Source organism: Panthera pardus, unplaced genomic scaffold (genome assembly GCF_024362965.1).
Source record: "Panthera pardus isolate Hobbes unplaced genomic scaffold, ASM2436296v1 HiC_scaffold_7, whole genome shotgun sequence".
NCBI classification, from domain to species: Eukaryota; Metazoa; Chordata; class Mammalia; order Carnivora; family Felidae; genus Panthera; species Panthera pardus.
Genome location: NW_026527002.1, coordinates 59,117,485 through 59,134,984, shown reverse-complemented (window position 1 = coordinate 59,134,984; position 17,500 = coordinate 59,117,485). Strand labels below are relative to the sequence as shown.

The 17,500-nt window shown below is 35.9% G+C and overlaps 1 protein-coding gene and 1 long non-coding RNA gene across 7 annotated transcripts in view; one reads left to right on the top strand and one right to left on the bottom strand.

Moving 5' to 3' along the window:
* The window catches only part of LOC109273248 (uncharacterized), a 30,591-nt gene extending 15,880 nt beyond the window's left edge, over positions 1-14,711 (bottom strand). Inside the window, exons 1-2 of the long non-coding RNA XR_002082941.2 lie at positions 14,542-14,711; positions 13,247-13,302 (exon numbers count right to left, since the gene is read on the bottom strand). This is a non-coding gene — a long non-coding RNA (uncharacterized LOC109273248). The remainder of the gene's footprint in view (positions 1-13,246; positions 13,303-14,541) is intronic.
* TRPS1 (transcriptional repressor GATA binding 1) overlaps positions 1-17,500 on the top strand; it is a 254,080-nt gene that overhangs the window by 192,106 nt on the left and 44,474 nt on the right. The window lies entirely within an intron of this gene.

The following is a 17,500-nucleotide window of genomic DNA, read 5'->3' as shown; positions in this document are numbered from 1 at the left end:
CTATTATGCTTTTGTTGCAGTACATTAAAAGTGCTTATGCACGTATGGTAGTTTCCAAGAATTTCAAGTTGGTACCAACTAATTGTAAAAGCAAAGTGATCTAAGTTTCACAAGGAAGGAAGATGTGAAGGTGTGTGTGTGTGTTTTCTTTATAATGAACAGAAACCAAAAACATTCTAAAAGACTTGCTATTATCCCTAGAAGTTACTCAAATTATGCTGACTTTATAACCAGTACATGACTAAACTTGTGTTTTATGGCAAGAAAAGTTCATAAAATAATGCTTTTGTTATGGCGCTCTTTTAAATACCATTTATGCATTTTTTATGAACCTGATTTTTTCACTTAATCCTCTGCTTTATGCACTTAGAGTTTAAAAAGTTGTGCAGTAAAACGTTATTGTCTTTAGCTTTCCATATTTAATTCAGGAAGAAAGCAAGTTCATTCTACACTTAATTTTAATTTCCTTTTGAATCTGGAAAGCCATTATTATTATTGTTTTCTTAGTGCCCAGAGCCTACACCATTATGGTCTACCATTTACAAGGTACGGGCAGACAGAATTCCTATCTCTAGCCTTTTAAATAAATGACTAGATCCACATGCATGGCTTTAAAAACACTCTGCTCCCTCATATTTTTTTTTTACTTCTTTAAATTTTCCTTTCTTGAAATTGAAAATTTGCCTTGATTCTCCATATATAAATTGCAGAAATAATTTTATTGCTCATAATATGTTGATAAGTGAAATCTGGGTGCTGATTAGTTTAGCACGCCATTGCACACTGTATTATTTCTGCTCACTAGTGGACCTCCTAAAATAAAGATACTTTTCACTACTCGAAGAGGCAGTAAAAAACTGTTCTCTCTTCTCACTGATGATGGAACAAGAGAAAGATTTAAATTGCAGTGTGAGAGAGAGAAGTGCACAAGCCAGTTTTATTATAGTCTCTATCATTAGAAAAAGCTTTTGCAAAGTGCTGTGAATTTCCTTCCTCTAGAAATTCTTCTCTTCATCCTTTCCTTCCATCCATCCGTCCCAGAGTATGTTCTCATGGCTCAGTGGATTTATTTATGGTCCTAAACAAAGTCAAGAAACAGACCTGAGGTCCTTTCTATCATTATAATTGTATAGTGATGGAGATAAATCAGACTCTAAAAATTTTTTCCTTTCATACATTTTGTGAATTCTGAGAAGTTTCAGTAGTTTAAAATTTTTCAACTTATTCTCCTTACTCTTTCTTTCTTTTCTTTCTTTCCTTCCTTTCTTCTTTCCTCTCTCCCTCCCTCCCTTATTTCCTCCTCTTTTCCTTTTCTTCTCTTCTCTTGTCTTCTCTTCTCCTCTCTTCTCTTCTCTTCTCTTCTCTTTTCTTTCTGACTATATTTATTTTCCTAAGGCTACCGGATTTTTTTTTGTTTTTTTAGTAACATCTTGTAATATTAAACTCATAACAATCCATCATGAATAATTTTCAGTAAATTCTACAGAAAATTTTATTATTTACAGGATGCCACATGACCAAATCATGAAAATAATTAAAAGTCATTTACTTAGAAAACAGTGAAATGACTCTCAGTTCTCTGTATTATACACAAATATATGAAAGGGAGTTTCCCCTGCATACTGTGGTTACAAAATTTATAGAACAGAATATTTCTTCTAAACCTAGTGTCTTCCTTTATTGTTTGGATTTGCCACTCATAACTTGAATGATCTTGAAATTCCCATAGCAGAAAGTTTTGCTCCCTAGTCTCTCCCAGAAAGACTTATTTCTAGTGCTGAAAATTGAAACAACTCCTTAGGGCATGAAGTTAGAACACGCAACTTATTCCAGACCGCTCTTCTAAATATTAATGTAACTTACATGAATCACACGTAACATATACTGCCCCTTTGTGCAGGGAAATGCCACGCTTTTTATAGTTGTTGCTGTACAGCTAAGATAATAGGAACCAAAGTCGTAAAACAGTAATTAATATACTTCAGAAGTGAGCTGTTTTATTGGGTAGATGCTAATTAAGGATGATAGATGGCAGTGATTGAAAAAAGCATAAACCATTTGGTCAACAAAAGTGAAAGGTCAGGTATCATTTTGAATGCTTTAATTAAAGATGCTTTGCTTTTTCTTCACCTCTCCTCTAAATATCTGAAGAAGCACGAAGGAAAGATCCACAGTAACTAAAAGGGAGATTGTGTATAGTGCATGCCCTAGAGCTCTGAGGATTAGAAAGATATGTATTGAAACATTGCGCTGACCTGACTTCCAGTGATCTTGCCTCGTGCTCTGCAAACAAATACACTAATGCATTCTGGGCATAGCACAAATCAGCCAAGTCTTTGTGGGATATTCATGTTCATCCTAAAAGCAGAGCATTAGGTTATGGAGACAACTGCTGCCCACATTTAAAGCAAAGATTCTCTGCCCAGAAATAAACTCTGAAAAGTTAGAAACTGGCTGAAGATCAACTTCATCTAATGGAATCCTTAATATCTGTGAAATCATCTAAGATACAAAATTAAAGGAACTTCCCCAGAATGCAGAGTAATAAAACCTAATGCATTTTCTCATCTTCAGCACAGAGAATATGAGCCATAGATATATGTTAGTTATTAACTTTAATTTGGTAGCCACCTATTACCCATTTGGTTGCATTTGTTTACATTTTGTATAATGTATATATTGCTATCATAATTAATAAAAAGAGCTTCCATTTCAATGGCTAATGTTAAAATATTTTAGATAAAACTACATTAGCCAGACAAAATAAAGCACTTATTTTTTTAGAAACTAAACAAATGTCTGATTATAATAACACACCAATATATATAACATTCACAGACAAGGCTATAATTAAACAACCATCTTTTATGGAATTGTACATCAACATGTGTAATTATATTCTTAATATGTAAAAGCATGCATCATAATGTTTAAATAAATGCCATACAAGAATAAGTAAACAATTCCTTGTTTTCAGATTTGGGTAGCGATCAAATCTTGCATAGAATTATTTTAATTGTTGCATGGTATTATTTCTCATTAAACATCTCAGTCAAATATTGGAAAGGACATTGTAGCACATGTAATTTAAGATTGGTGACCCATAAAACGTTTCACTCTGCCAGTAGAAACCCTAATAATGCTACTAGAAAAAGAAAAAGGAGAATACATAAATGAGAAGTCCTTAAAAAGTTCTTGAAGTTTATATTTCTTGTGCCTAGGGAAACAAAGAGTAAAGAGATACCGTCCTTTAAAATCCTGGCCTTGTCTCCCAATCATAGAGATAGTCAAGCTATCAGTGACCAAAGCCTTTACAAGGCTGGACGTGGAAATATTCAGTCTGGTTTCAGTAATAGTATTTTATGAAATTAATTGAGAAATGTATTTTGTCCAGAAGCTTTCAAAGGAACTGAACTAGGTCTATAGCCAGTGGGTAGCATTGATGTGGTGTAGCGGTTGATTTTTTTTTTTTTTAAACCGATTGATATTCTTTGGAAGAGAAGTGATAATATGATTGTGGCCATATTCACTGGGGCATTATGGGCAAAGGCATAGCTAGGAAAAAGTTTTTCCTCAAATAGCCAATTTACTGAAGACAACACCAGGCACTGTCTTCTTAGCACTGGTTAATGATGTTCTAGTTAATTTGTAACTTGCACAATATCTGTTCTTGCTGTTGCTGCCAAGCATATTGCAGATCAAGGAGCCTGTTATGCAACTGTGAATAAGAATCTTAGGCCACTTCACACTGTTTCATCTTGTCAAATGGGAGTTTTGTTTGGTTCAGCATGTGCGCACGCGTGTGTGTATGTTAAGTAAAATCTGATGACTTTGAAGCAAACAAGTAATGGACTATGTATATCCCTTTGTTACATCTGTATACATGCCCTCTCCATGGGCTAGCAAGGTAGCAGCTCTGTTCCACTGTTCACTTTTGTGCTGTTTAGATGTAAGAAACTTTTCAAAGTCCCTTCTATTTAGCCTTGGCAAGGGTGTTTTATTGTTCATTGGAGAGTGTCTCTAATCTGAAATTCTCCCTAACTCAGACACAGTAACCACATAGTTAATAAGTGTCTCGTGAAAGTCTGAAAACACTGCCTACTTTTTCCACCCTGTCCTTCTAATCAACTTTAACACGACCTCCACCACTTCGTTCTGGGAGTCAGCATTCATGTAGAATGTACTAGTCGTTCATAGGCGCAAAGGAAATTGTTTTTATTCCTAAAGCATTTCTCCCTCCTAAAATCCTGGGTTAGATTAAGCAAATATCCCATTTGTGTAAATAAACGTTTAATTAAGCAGAGTTGGTAACAACGTCAGAAACAATAAAATGGATGATTTGTCAGAAATAAACTGCAGGACATCTGATCCTTTGAAGATAATTGAAAGTTGACTATTTTAAAACATGAAATGAAAAATATATATGTGGATCTTGATGAGTTACAGTTACATGAATAATTGTGGCATTCGTATTTTGGAAATTAAAACTCAGAAATAAAAATAGTGCTCCGATTTGTCACTTCTCATCAACAAAGGGTGCGATCGCAGGTAGTGGCGGCATCTTTTGTGGGGAATTTCTGTGGGCAAGAAAGCTCTAGAAAGTGTCCGCCGTGGAGGCAGATGGTCAGTAATTCTCATCTTGTAAGGCGGGGCTGTGCTTGGCTCCCATCTCCGTTGCACCCAGTGTTACAGAGATTTTCCTTCAGTCGGAGGAATAAGTTCAGCTCTGATCAGCCTGGGGAAAAGTGATTACACTTCTTGCTTAGGTAGCAGACAAGATTTAGGTGTGCTGGAAGCTTGGGCTTATTCACCTAGTGAGGTGAGAGTAGTGATAAGAAATTTTGTGTTTCAGGCCGCTTTCCTATCCTGTTGGACATCGGTCTTAATTTCCCTCCCTGAGTGACTTTAGAGCCTGCCAGCTACCACATTCCCGTCTCTCCCCTTTCCTATCTGTTACACCCTTTAGTGTCACTAACTCTATCTTGAGTCTCTGATACACATAGATCAGTTCAGATCATAAAAAAGTTCCGAGTAAATGGGCTTTATTTGTGTAACAAAAGGCACATTAGGAATATTGATGGGATTTATTTATTTTTTTTTTTTTTGGCGAGATTCGTTTGTTTCTTTTTAGAAAAAGCCACCAAACTCCTTTCTTTCAAGAGGTTTCTCTGGTAGAGCCTCTGTACTGCTGATCTCCTAGCAAGGCAGTGTTTTTCTGGAGCAGTTTTCTGTCACAGAGCAGGTTTAATAAATGTTGCGCTCACCACTCTATCCTCCCTCCATGTGCCTGAGCTGCTCTCCTCCCCACCCCTCCCCAACAGGCACGCAAAAAAGACCCCACCTCGCTATATGAGGGAAGCAAGTAACACTGACAGTGATTTGATTTTTGTGTTTCTTTTTGTAACTTCTCCAGATTTTAAATAAATCAGTTCTGGTCATTTCTTCTATGTAAATGATTTGGGGAGGGGAAATAAGAACCTGTTAGAGGGCTGTCATTCAAAATTTCTTTAAGAAAATTCAAACCTGGCTTCAAATACCGGTCTACAGTAAGATCTTACCATTACGATATAAGATTACAATGAGAAAATTATTTTTGTTCAATTCTGAGGGGAGGTCTATGAAAGTAGTGCATAATTTCAGAGCAGTTCTCTAGAGATGAATTTTTTTATGGTAAAATGAAGCAATGTAACATAATGCAAATCATACTACCATTACCAAAAGGAAATTAAAGTTGGAAGAATCTGTCAAAATATTGTGAAAGTTGAGGAATCAAACTTTATTACTTTATTTTTAGAATTTGCAAGATGTTCCACTGCAGAAATGCCTCTGGGCATTTGCAAAATAGAAGGGAATTGAAGAGAGCAGTCACTGCTAAACCTGCAGGTTAATTCAGCCCTCAGCCACCTCTCCTGAGGCCCGTTCCCCCCTTACCCCATTGCCCTGTGGCAGCTCCAGTATCTAAGAGGGTTTTATGATTTCGGATGTTTCCTAGGACTCAAGCTCTCCAACATACTGCTTCTCCTGTTTGGAAACTAGACTGTGTTTCCTTAGCGGCCCTTTCATGATTTTGAAGACTCCACGTTCAGGTTTCAGAAAACTCCTGAAACTCACAAACGTTAAGAGAAAGGAAATAAAGCACTCACCTCTGTTGCCTTTGTCAACAATCTACTTTTCCTACTATATGATGGCAGTGTTTATGGTATTACAGAATTATCCTTTCAGTCACATCACTGACCCCATTTTCTTAAGAAGAAAACTAGCACAGTCCTCTAGCAAGCATTCTTGTTTCCTTTGCCTGTGGGATCACAGAGGTACTACTACCTCCATTTTTAAAAAGTCTAAGAGGTGAGACAGAAGCTCCTTCAGGCCACCCTTTTGCCTCTCTCCCTTGTTGATTACTGAAGCCAGATTAGAATTCATACATTAAACCCGAATTATCGAGGAAGCAGTGTATAGAGTTTATAGTTTTAGCAGTTCTGAGTTCTCAACCTTTCGCGGGCAGTGTGTGCTGTGATTACATCTGCTATGTTTGTAGACGTGGCCTTAACGATCCAGAGTCACAAGCAATGGAGCTCCATCCCTGAGTGCCGTGAACTTCCCAATTATTTCTTCAGCTTAAGGATACATATTTAATTTTTAAACTTTGCCGTAATAGGTGTCAGAGATGCCAATTAATTTTATAAAGTATTGCTTGATTGTAACAAGACTGTCATACATGTGAGCCTTTATAATCGAAGATACATGGAGCTCTCATCTTTAAGTAGATTTTGTCAATGAGTAACCAAAGCTTCTGTGTCATACTCAGTTCTTACGTGTGCAATACTAGATCATACCTTCACACAGAAACTAGGTCTGTTCTAGAATAACATTGGAACAACTCATTTTATTCCCAGAAGTTCAGATGTAGTAATGTTACTGATGATTGGTTACAAATCTTTTCTGTTTTATATATATGTGTGTATGTATTAGGTCAATGGATGTATATTAGAGAATACAACAGAGCCATATATGTGTATATATGTATATGTATATCATATATATATATATATCATATAAAATAAACACAGAGAGAGAGAGGGAGGGAGAGATTGAGAACCTCAGGGACATAGAACTCAAAGTTCTGTCCTAGTTTCTCTGAAGGGTTCAGAGCCACACTTTACCAGCTAAACTGCTGCTTTTGATGGTCTCTGTTGGCCAAGGCCGAGAAAGCCAAATGTATTGTAAAACTTTATATTGAAAAATTTTAATAATGTGTTTAAGCCCACATTTTTGAAGCTAGGACTACATTGAATTGATTTCCAAAAGCATTTGGAATTTTTCTTAAACCCTAGAGAAATGCCTTTTGAAATATTATCCCAATTTACCAACAACAAACCATTGCAATTATAATAGGACACATTGTAAAGATTTTTAATTTTCCATTTGTGATCTTATATTCTTTGGTGGTTAAGTCTTTAAAACCCCAGCTCTAAAGCGAAATTGAAAAGTTCTTAAGAAAAGAAATCTGTTGTTACCAAGTCTAGGGTGGGAGAGAATAATTACACATAGCTTTTTGATAAACAGTCCAAATTGTGCTTCAAAGGACAGATGTGGCTTTAATAATCTGAAACATTTGCATTTTCAGATTAAACTTTGCTTGATTGCATTGTACTTGATATGTATACTTAAATCTATATGTTAAATGTTATACTTTGATATAGCACATCTTGTTTGACTTTGTTCCTATGATCTGACAAGCTTCATTATATAATAAACTAGTTTAAATAAATCTTAAAGACATAAAAGTGTTCCTGACAGTAAGAAAAAATTTAAAGCTCACAAATGATATATCGGTTAGATGTTCCAGAGAGAGTCAAAGTTTTTTCATTCAAATCTTTGAACATGTGTTTTGAATAAAGCTGTAAGGCATTTTCCAGTAACCAGTGTTGTATTACAAAAATGAGTAAAGTAAAACAAAAGGAAAACATGTTTCAACATTTTATTCAGTATTGTCACATATTGTTGCACATTTCCTGCTGGAAGTAAATGTGACATTTGTGATGCTAATTTTTCAAACCTAACCTTTTATATCATATAAAATATTGCTGAGAATATTGTGCTCTTGTCAGACATCCACAAATAATGAACCACTCTATCAGAGTTCAAATGGGTTCCTAATAGGTTGCGTGCAATTATATTGCAGCTCTGATGTAAATCCATCATTATAATTTTTGAATTTTTCTGCTAAATTTTATCTAAAAATAACCAGAGATAAGTAGGTTATGGAACATTTGACCCAACATCCTAGCAGTTTGTATGGAGTCAAAACCAGAAAATCATACCACTCTAGTTAAATTGATCGCCAGGGTGGACAAAGCATTTGGATTATATGATAGGGTGATATAATGGGGGAAATAAACAAGAATAAGTTTAATTAAAAGTAGGAAATTCTATGGTCTATTACTAGGATTTTACTGTTTTATTAATTGGGAATTAATGACCTAGCCGACTCAGAAGTACAAAAAACATATCAGGACATCTATTTGGTAATTTTGCCTTTTATAATAAACAGCTGTCAAGGTTAACGACCTAGAAGAGGCAAAGTATGGAGCACGTGCAAGCCATTTAAATGTTTAAAACGCCAAATTGGAGAGCAAGGTACTTAAGATCAGTCTATAAACTAATTTATAGAAAGATGGATATAATTTATTTCAATGTTATATTTGTTATATTATATATTTTATTAAAATATTAGCTTTGGAACAAAATCTAAAACATGTACTTTGTGAGCTGTCAGTAGTACTACGTTGCTACTAAGGGAAGCCACTTCTGAAATAAGGAAAACTGAAATTGAATATTCAGGCTGAGGAATATTCCCTTTTTTACAGTATTAATTTATTAAGTGGTTTTAAAATTTTAAATTGTTTCACAATTAAATGATTCTGAATAATTGATAGCTTGCAATCAGTGGAACACTTTTAATAACCTACTCCTTTTTAGCAAAGTGGGTAGTTCCTATAATCAGGGCTTCCAGGCTAGCCAGCCTGGAGATGGATATTTGGTTTCATCCACTGAGTGTGGTCAGCAGCTGGCCAGACTCCCTTGCACCACTCCATGAGGTCCCCAAATCTGACCTTTAAGGTTAGGAGTATTTACATGAATTCTGTCATTGTTGTGTCTAGGAATTTAGACAGAATTTATGAGGAGGGTGGCAAAAGACATTACTTTTCATTTCACTCTTCCTATAAAGATAAAATAGTTAAATTTATCAGAAAAGAATGAGCATTTCTTTTCCTCGGTTTTCAAATTGGTTATAATGTAATTTCTATATCCAGCATTGTTTTCAGGCACATACGGTCAGTCCACGTGAGGGAGATTGTGGTTGTCACATAGGTTTCTACCTAAGCTTTGAAACACAGAGCTCCCACGATTCATTCCCTGCCTGGAAAGACTTGAGAATATTTTGAAGTGAACGTATCTCAGCAACCAAGCCAAAGTGTCAATATCATGAACACTTTTCTTCAGATGATGTCTCGGCTTTCACAGAGGGTGCTATACAAATGGTTTTATTTAAGCTCACAGCAACATGAAGGAGAGACGGCAAGTGTTACTGCACTTATTTTATGAATGAGAAGGTTGAGGCTAAGAAAGAGTAAACATTTTGTGAGAGCAAACGAAGGATCCTACCGTTAGCCAAATTTTGATGCAATTATGTGTTTGAAATAGGATTGTTGGCGGTTGTGTCCTCCATGGTTTCATCCCCCTGTATCCCTAGTGCACACTACACTGACTCATGTGTACTAGGTGCTGCTCAAGAAGGACACTGAATAAATGAACAGAGATTAGAAGCAAGATTTCCTGCCCTTTCACATTTTACTATCCATATGGTCAGATGACTACAGAACATGATTTCTAATGATTAGTATGTTTTCCAGAAGTGTGCTTTCTTTTCTGAGGAGGCACATGCCTCTGGTAGGATTCTGAAGGTGATGGGAGGAAATAACACTTCCTTTTATAAAAATTTTGTTTGTGGTCCTAGAATTTAATAACTTTAAACATTAATTGTATACTCAACTATGTGCCAGGTACTCTTGGAAGCATCCTCCATGCACTAATTCACTGAATCCGAATAACTCTGTGAGGTAAACACATTTGTCATCTTCATTTTATAGATGACATGACTGATGCTCAGTAGAGGTTAAGGAACGTGCTCAACGTCACAACACAACAGCAATGGCTGCAAGCCCCAGCTCGTGACCACTATGTCAATCTACTGGTTGAAGCCCTCATATGAAGGGGTGATGGTGACCACAATGATTTTTCTACCCAGGCAGCTGCTAGATTGTCTGCAGAGATCTTTCTGCCATCTTCTCCATGCATCAGAGTTGCTTGGGAACCGTCTTGTTCCTTGGAGATCAGTAGCGACGACCCAGGGTGTTGTTGACGTTTTGAGAGTGAGATCATGTTGCTTCAGAATACCCTCATTATGAATTTCATTCACACCTGGCTGTAGGCTTTGCTCTTTTGGTATAGGAAAGGAGTAGGATAGTAGTTACTTCTTGGAGAGGAGAAAGAAGAAAAGTATTGGAAACAGGTAAACAGGAAGCTTCTTCTCCATTGATAGTTACTTTGGTTTATTTGTGGTGCACATTGTTTGCTTTAAGGTTAGAATCTGTTAGATTGTGCTTTCATTATGTTATTTTTATGTTGGTGTGTTTGAAATAATTACTAATTTAAAAAAATTCAGGAACATAAAATAGATCTGGACCTATAGGCAATCAGTGAACATTTTGTGACTCTGGAATGGATAGGTTCAAGCATAAAGGATGTACAGGCAGCTTTTATTCATATCTTGAAACAACTATATTTCTTTCTTACCCCTATAGCTGAGGTTTGTAGAAATCAGTTAATATAGAACTTTGAGGGAAAACTTTATCATATTTTTTAACGCAAAAGGCCCTTAGAGGCCAACTAGACTGAGAAAATCTGAGGTATAAAATATTAATTGACTTGAGAGATGCCACAAAGATTGTTGGTTTAGGTGTTCATTATTAGTTCAAGAAACCTTTATGGAATGCCTACCATGGGAAAGGAACCTTAGGTGTTTCTGGGGACACACAGATGAATAAGACCGTGTTCACAAGGGATTCATGGTCTTTAGAGGGAAAGCATCTGTGTAAACAAATAATTATAATACAAACTATTAATTGCCTTAACAAAATATATAATTGATGCTCTATCTAGAACTACCCATCACCTATCTACCTATGTATGTATGTATATATGTATTTGTCATCCATCTATCCTTCATACATATAAAGCTTTTGGTACATTACCTGAAACATCGGGAGTTAATAATCAATAGCCTTTGAATGATCTGATACTACCTAGAATTCCTAGATTTTTCATTGTATATTATAACATGCAGAGAGAATTCAGCCAGGACTACTTATTCAGTCTTTATCACTCTTCTGTTTTTGGGACTATAAAGCATTCAGTGAACCTCTCGGACAAAGCTATTAACCACTCTGCTGTTAACCACTATGCTAATACTGTTGTATTGTAGATACATCTGTAGCTAGACTTATTTGGCCATTTCTAAAATACTTGTTACATAATTTGGTTTCAACCACAAGATAAACATATTCATATTGGGTACTGTCTCTTACTCATTGTGTGTGCCCAGGGCGAAGAATATAATAGGTGATCGATAAATGGGTGGTGTTGCTTGAATAAATGCATCCTACAAAGGTTTCAGAGGGTAGAGGGGCAGGTGGTAGAAAAATTAATTATCCAAACTGCTTCTTAGACCTTTATCTGAGTAAAATGAGTTTTGAAGCTTGTAGAAAGTGAATAATCATGGTGTTGGTTGTAAGGCTTTACTTGGTTCTAAGGCTTGACTCTAAGAAAAAAGCTCAAGTTTCTAGATCACATGAGTGGCTCCTTTAACGATCCTGCCACCAATGTGTTGTTCTTGCAATCTACTAGCAAAATTCTGTTCTAAAATAATGTTCTTGCTCTAGTAAATGTAATTTCAATGCATTTTATTATATGAAAATAAAAAAATATATAATGTTGAAGTTTTACAAACTCTAGGGTTATATACAAAAAGAAAATCTGATTTTTGGTTTTAAGTCCAGAAGAACTTGAAGTTAAGGTTGAAATACCAACCTTAACCATATGATAGACTTTTCACACTGAACTTTCAATAAGATAATCATATTGAATCTGCTATGGATTGTGTGTGTGTGTGTGTGTGTGTGTGTGTGTGTGTGTGTTGTTGATTTATGTACTAGATAAACTAAGATAGTAATATTTCAAAAAAATAGAATTATATTGTTAATATGCAGTCTGATCATAAATTTAACTGAGCAGGTGATTATATTTAAGGATGGGTTATTTGCAGTTCATTCATTTATAAGACATTTATTGGACACCTCCTATGCATGGGACACTGTTTTAGGCACTGGAGATATTTCAGTAAGCAAATGAGACAAGAGTCCCTCCTTGCTCAATATCTTTCCAATAATTAAGAAAAATCTAATTATTGGGACACCTGGGTGGCTCAGTCGGTTAAGCGTCCAATTCCTGATTTCAGTTCAGGTCCTGATCTCAAAGTCATGAGATGGGGCCCCCCATTGGACTCTGCACTGGGCGTAGACCCTGCTTAGAATTCTTTTTCCCATTCTTTCTGCCCCCACTGTCCTCTAAACAAACAAACATTAAAAATCTAATTATTAATGGGTAGCTAATGTCCTTGAGAAGAACTCACTGTTATGTTATTGAAATACATATTACATGTATATTATATGCAAAATTTTGTATTACACATGTATCATTTTTTTAAAAGTCTGTATATGATTGACCCCCTTCTTGCACAACTTTTACTTACTCAGCTAATCTACAGAAAAGACATGGTTATCCATTTGTATAATTCAATATGCTGACAAAATCCTAGCTTCAGAGACATGTGGATAACTTCAGTGGTCTGAATTTGATTATGCTCTACATATGGGAAACAATCAAAGTAGTGTAAAGGGATTTCATAGTGTAACTCCATTAAAATCAGTAAGAATTCTGCACACCTAAACACCTGTTCACAATTCAGAAATTCAGGCAGGCAGTTCCACTTAAAAGATCACTAAATCAACAATCTAATATACTAGTCTTTGGGGATCATAGTTTTATCATCTCACTTGGTTTTCATTTAACTTTGTCATTCTACAAAACCATTATTATGGGTAAGAAAATTATATAATTCGCTTACCCTGTTGTGGTTCTGGGGTTGTTGATCTTGATCCTCTTAGAAGAATGGCTCAAAACCTAGGTGAATAGGGAGCCGACTTAGATGTATCACCAGTTGGAACTTTGGGAAATACAGTGCAGTGCAAGCTCTCATCAAATATGAATTGGTTACAAAAAAAAAAAAAAAACTAAAATTTAAAACTAAGAAGACATGTGAGCAAAATTTATTTTTAATCTGTGAATCCATACCTTTAATGAGAAAGTACTGCTTTTGACCAAGAGTCAAAATGAGTTGAAATCCATTTGGAGGACCAGTTATCAACAAATTAATTAATTGCTTTTATTCACAGTGAGGTTTTAAGGCTTTTTTAGGTTTTCATAGAATATATCTAACTCTTCTTAGAGTGTGTTAGGCTCTTTTCCCTTTTCACAATTCACATCTGTTGGTATTTTACCTTACATAGCCCGAAAGTTTTATTTTTTTACCATGAAGAAAAATTTCAGTAAGGTAAAATGTAAATAAAGCAATGGATGGGTATTTAAGAATTTTTTAGGATCTTAGCTTATTAACTATTTGTTTATCGTAAATTACAAGTTAATTTTATCTACTCATTGGATAACACCAAAACTAGGTTTTATTTTGAACAGTTAGCTTCAATTAATATATGATTAGAAAAGCATAAGCCTGCATGAACAATTCCATATATTAAAAATGCTAGCCTTCACAATTAATTTAATGGTGTTAGCTTTTAAAGATAGAATTTAAACCTAGTTTTGAAAGGATGTCTTTTTTCACGGTGAAAGTTTTCAATTCTCCATGAATAATTTTAATTTAAAAAAGAATTTTTATAGATGTCTTCCATAATTAATCAATACTCTGCTCTTTCAAAACAGCTTCTCTAAGCTCTAAGTTCTGTGTTCCTAAATGTGCAGTAAATGAGTAATTACTCGTGGTTTCAGTCACATCTGAGTAATTTTCTACACGTGTATTGTTAAAATTTGAATTGAAGGGATAGCAACATTATTGACTAGAAACATAGCCTGTTGGGAATGAAGGGCCATCAGCATGAAGCATCCAATCCTGTCTGCTCACATCTGACACCCACAGAAGTGCACTGTGTATATTAAGAAGACTACACTAATTGTATTTCCTTTCAATTAAACTAAATACTCATTTAAGAGAGATCTAGATTCAAATATGCCATATACCATTTACAAAACAGAATCTGAGCTTTGCTAGCATGTCTATTTTTGGAACACTATAAACAGTCCAAGAGCACAACCTCCTGCCTTCTGCGAGCCATTCTGTTAACTTACCAAATCATATCCCCTAGGGAACCTTGTCTTTGACGGTCTCCCTTCCATTTCCTCACATCCACTCACTGAGCATCAGGGCTGAACAGGAACTAAAAGTCACGTGATCTCATGTGGTGCCAAGATTTCTCTTGAATTTACCCCTCCTTTCAGTTGTCTCTGTCATTGCTTAGTCATCAGAACCCCATAGACTTCCTAAAGAGGCTGCAGTTTTTACTTCTCCAATTCATAATCCAGACTTCCCACAAACGTCCATGCCTAATGCGCAAACAGGATTGCTTTAGACCCCGCACAGAGCCCCTGAATTGCTCTCCTTGCTTGGAGTAATCCACACCAGCGCTCTTAGCCATTCAGCACTCTTCACCCACCTCCTCCTTTGGGTTCCAGTTCACAGTCCTTCCAGCTTCAGCAATCACTAAAGTCTTTTCTGTTGGGCAATCAGAGCACTGCTCACCATTCCCATCTTTGTAAATACTGAGTTTGGGCCAGCGTCAGTACTCTTCTAGTTTTGTTTTTGTTTTCTTCTTTAATCTTCAAGGTAAAGCTAACTATATTTTAGTTTGAATCAACCTAAGTTCTATACCTTTACTGTATTTTATCTAATCAGTCTAAATTAACCACTTCCTTTTCTTTGCATTAATACTATTTAGGTACACACTGTGCTCTCTCTCTTTTAGGACAACAGTGTTTTATTCATTTCTGTTTTCTCTACTGTATTTGGTTCATTTTTTGCCCCCACTAGAATTAAAGCAAGAATTTTTGTCTTAACTGTTCCCTGTTCTGTCCCCAGCTCATACGACAGTTCATAAACCCTCAGTAAACACTTGTTAAATGGGCAAATAAGTTTGCTCATTACTAGATGCTGGATTGCACTGATTTGAACAGAACACTTCTTAAAAATATGTATGTCCATGTATTTTATAATTAAGATTTTGCAAAGTCATTTTCATAGCAAACTTCTTAATAAATTTACACTCAAATGATCTAAAATGATGAGGATTTTATTATATCAAAGAAAGAAAACGTGTGCCCATGTTGTGCCTGTGAGTTTGCTTGAGAAATAAAATAGAGGAGCCATATATTTTATTATTTCTTTATGATTTGCTTACATCTAAATACACTGAGAAATACTCCAGACAATTTTTCAATGTGTAAATTTTTGTTCTTAAGTTAATTTATTTATTTTGAGACTGTGTGAGCAGGAGAGGGGCAGAGAGAGAGAGGGAGAGAGAGAACCCCAAGCAGGCTCTGTGTTGCCAGAGCAGAGCCCAAGGCAGGGCTCAGACTCACAAATCGTGAGATCATAACCTGAGCTGAAATCAAGAATCGGACACTTAACTGACTGAGCCACCCAGATGCCCCTTCAATGTATAAATTTTAAGATGGCCTTAGCCAAAGTGAGTAGTTTGGGAGAAGATTTTAAATTCACTTCATTTCTAAAATATTTTGGTTCTGTTTCTTAATCCCTAGCTATCATTGATTTGAATCCTATAAATTTTTATTTAAAGAATTCATTTTTAAAAGTTAACAATATGTGGGGTGCCTGGGTGTCTCGGTCAGTTTAAGTGTCCAACTTTGGCTCAGGTCGTGATCTCGCAGTTCATGAGTTCAAGCCCTGTGTTGGGCTCTGTGCTGACAGCTCAGAGCCTGGAGCCCGCTTCAGATTCTGTGATTCTGTGTCTCCCTCTCTCTCTGCCCCTCCCCTACTCACGCTCTGTTTCTCTCCTCTCTCTCTCTCTCTCTCTCCCTCTCACTGTTTCAAAAAATAAAATGAATAAACATTAACAAATTTTTTAAAGTTAACAATATGTGGGGTACCTGGCTAGCTCAGTTGGTAGAACATACGACTCTTGATCTTGGGGTTGTGAGTTTGAGCCCCATGTTGGGTGTAGAGTTTACTTAAAAAATAAATAAAATCTGTAAAAGTTAACAATATACTATAGGTTAATTAAATATTTAGAGTACAATTCAGGTGCCAGATCAGAGTAAGAATTTAGTAACAAAAACATTATCAAACCTGAATTATCAAGAAAAACAGGAACTGGGGCCTGGGTGACTTTGTCAGTTGAGCATCCAACTCTTGATTTCAGTGTGGGTCATGATCTCAGGATCATAGGATCAAGCCCTGCAACAGGCTCTGCACTGAGTATGGAGCCTGCTTAGGATTCTCTTCTCTTTCTCTCTCTCTCTCTCTCTCTCTCTCTCTCTCTCTCTCTCTCTCTCTCTCCCCTCTCCTCCTTTCCTTCTGCCCCTCTCCCTCACTCATGCTCTCTCTGTGAAATAAAACAAATAAAAAAATTAAAAATAAAAATTTTAAGAAAAAGGAAGGGGTAAAACTTCCAGAGTAATGGAGTAATACCTTGAGAAGTTAAAGCGTATAATTCCAGGTCAGCTGGAATCAAATAGGATATATACAGAAGTTCATCATAGGTTGCCTCATTTGTAATCTAGAAAAAATTGCAGTTGCTTGTAAAAATACATTGCCCATGTATTACAAACCGTGAAAGAAAGTATTTTTCTCTCTCAAAAAGAAGCCATATGGCTTACAAAAAAGAATTCTGGCCTTGGAGAACAAAAGAAAAAAGCCAGATTTGAAACTTGCTAGATATATTATTCTGTCTCTCAGCTCTGTTTCAGGGTCTTGAAGATGAGTTCAGTTTCCCCCATTTAAGTTTGTTAATAATGCATTAGTGTTCAGCAAGGATTCCCCAAACTTCCTGAATTGTGCAAGCCCAGTGGAGCCCCGAGAATCCATCGGACCTTCTCCCTTAACAGCTTCACTTGTACTAATTATAGGTCTTAGTCACCCATGCGAGTTTGAAAAAAGGGCTTCACTGATATAAAAAGTTTGGAAACCACAGGAACAATGTGTATAAGCTAAAAAATTAACATGCACTCATAAATAATAGCTTCCATTATTAGGTAATACATGCTAGGTCTATTAAATATTAAAACATGAACC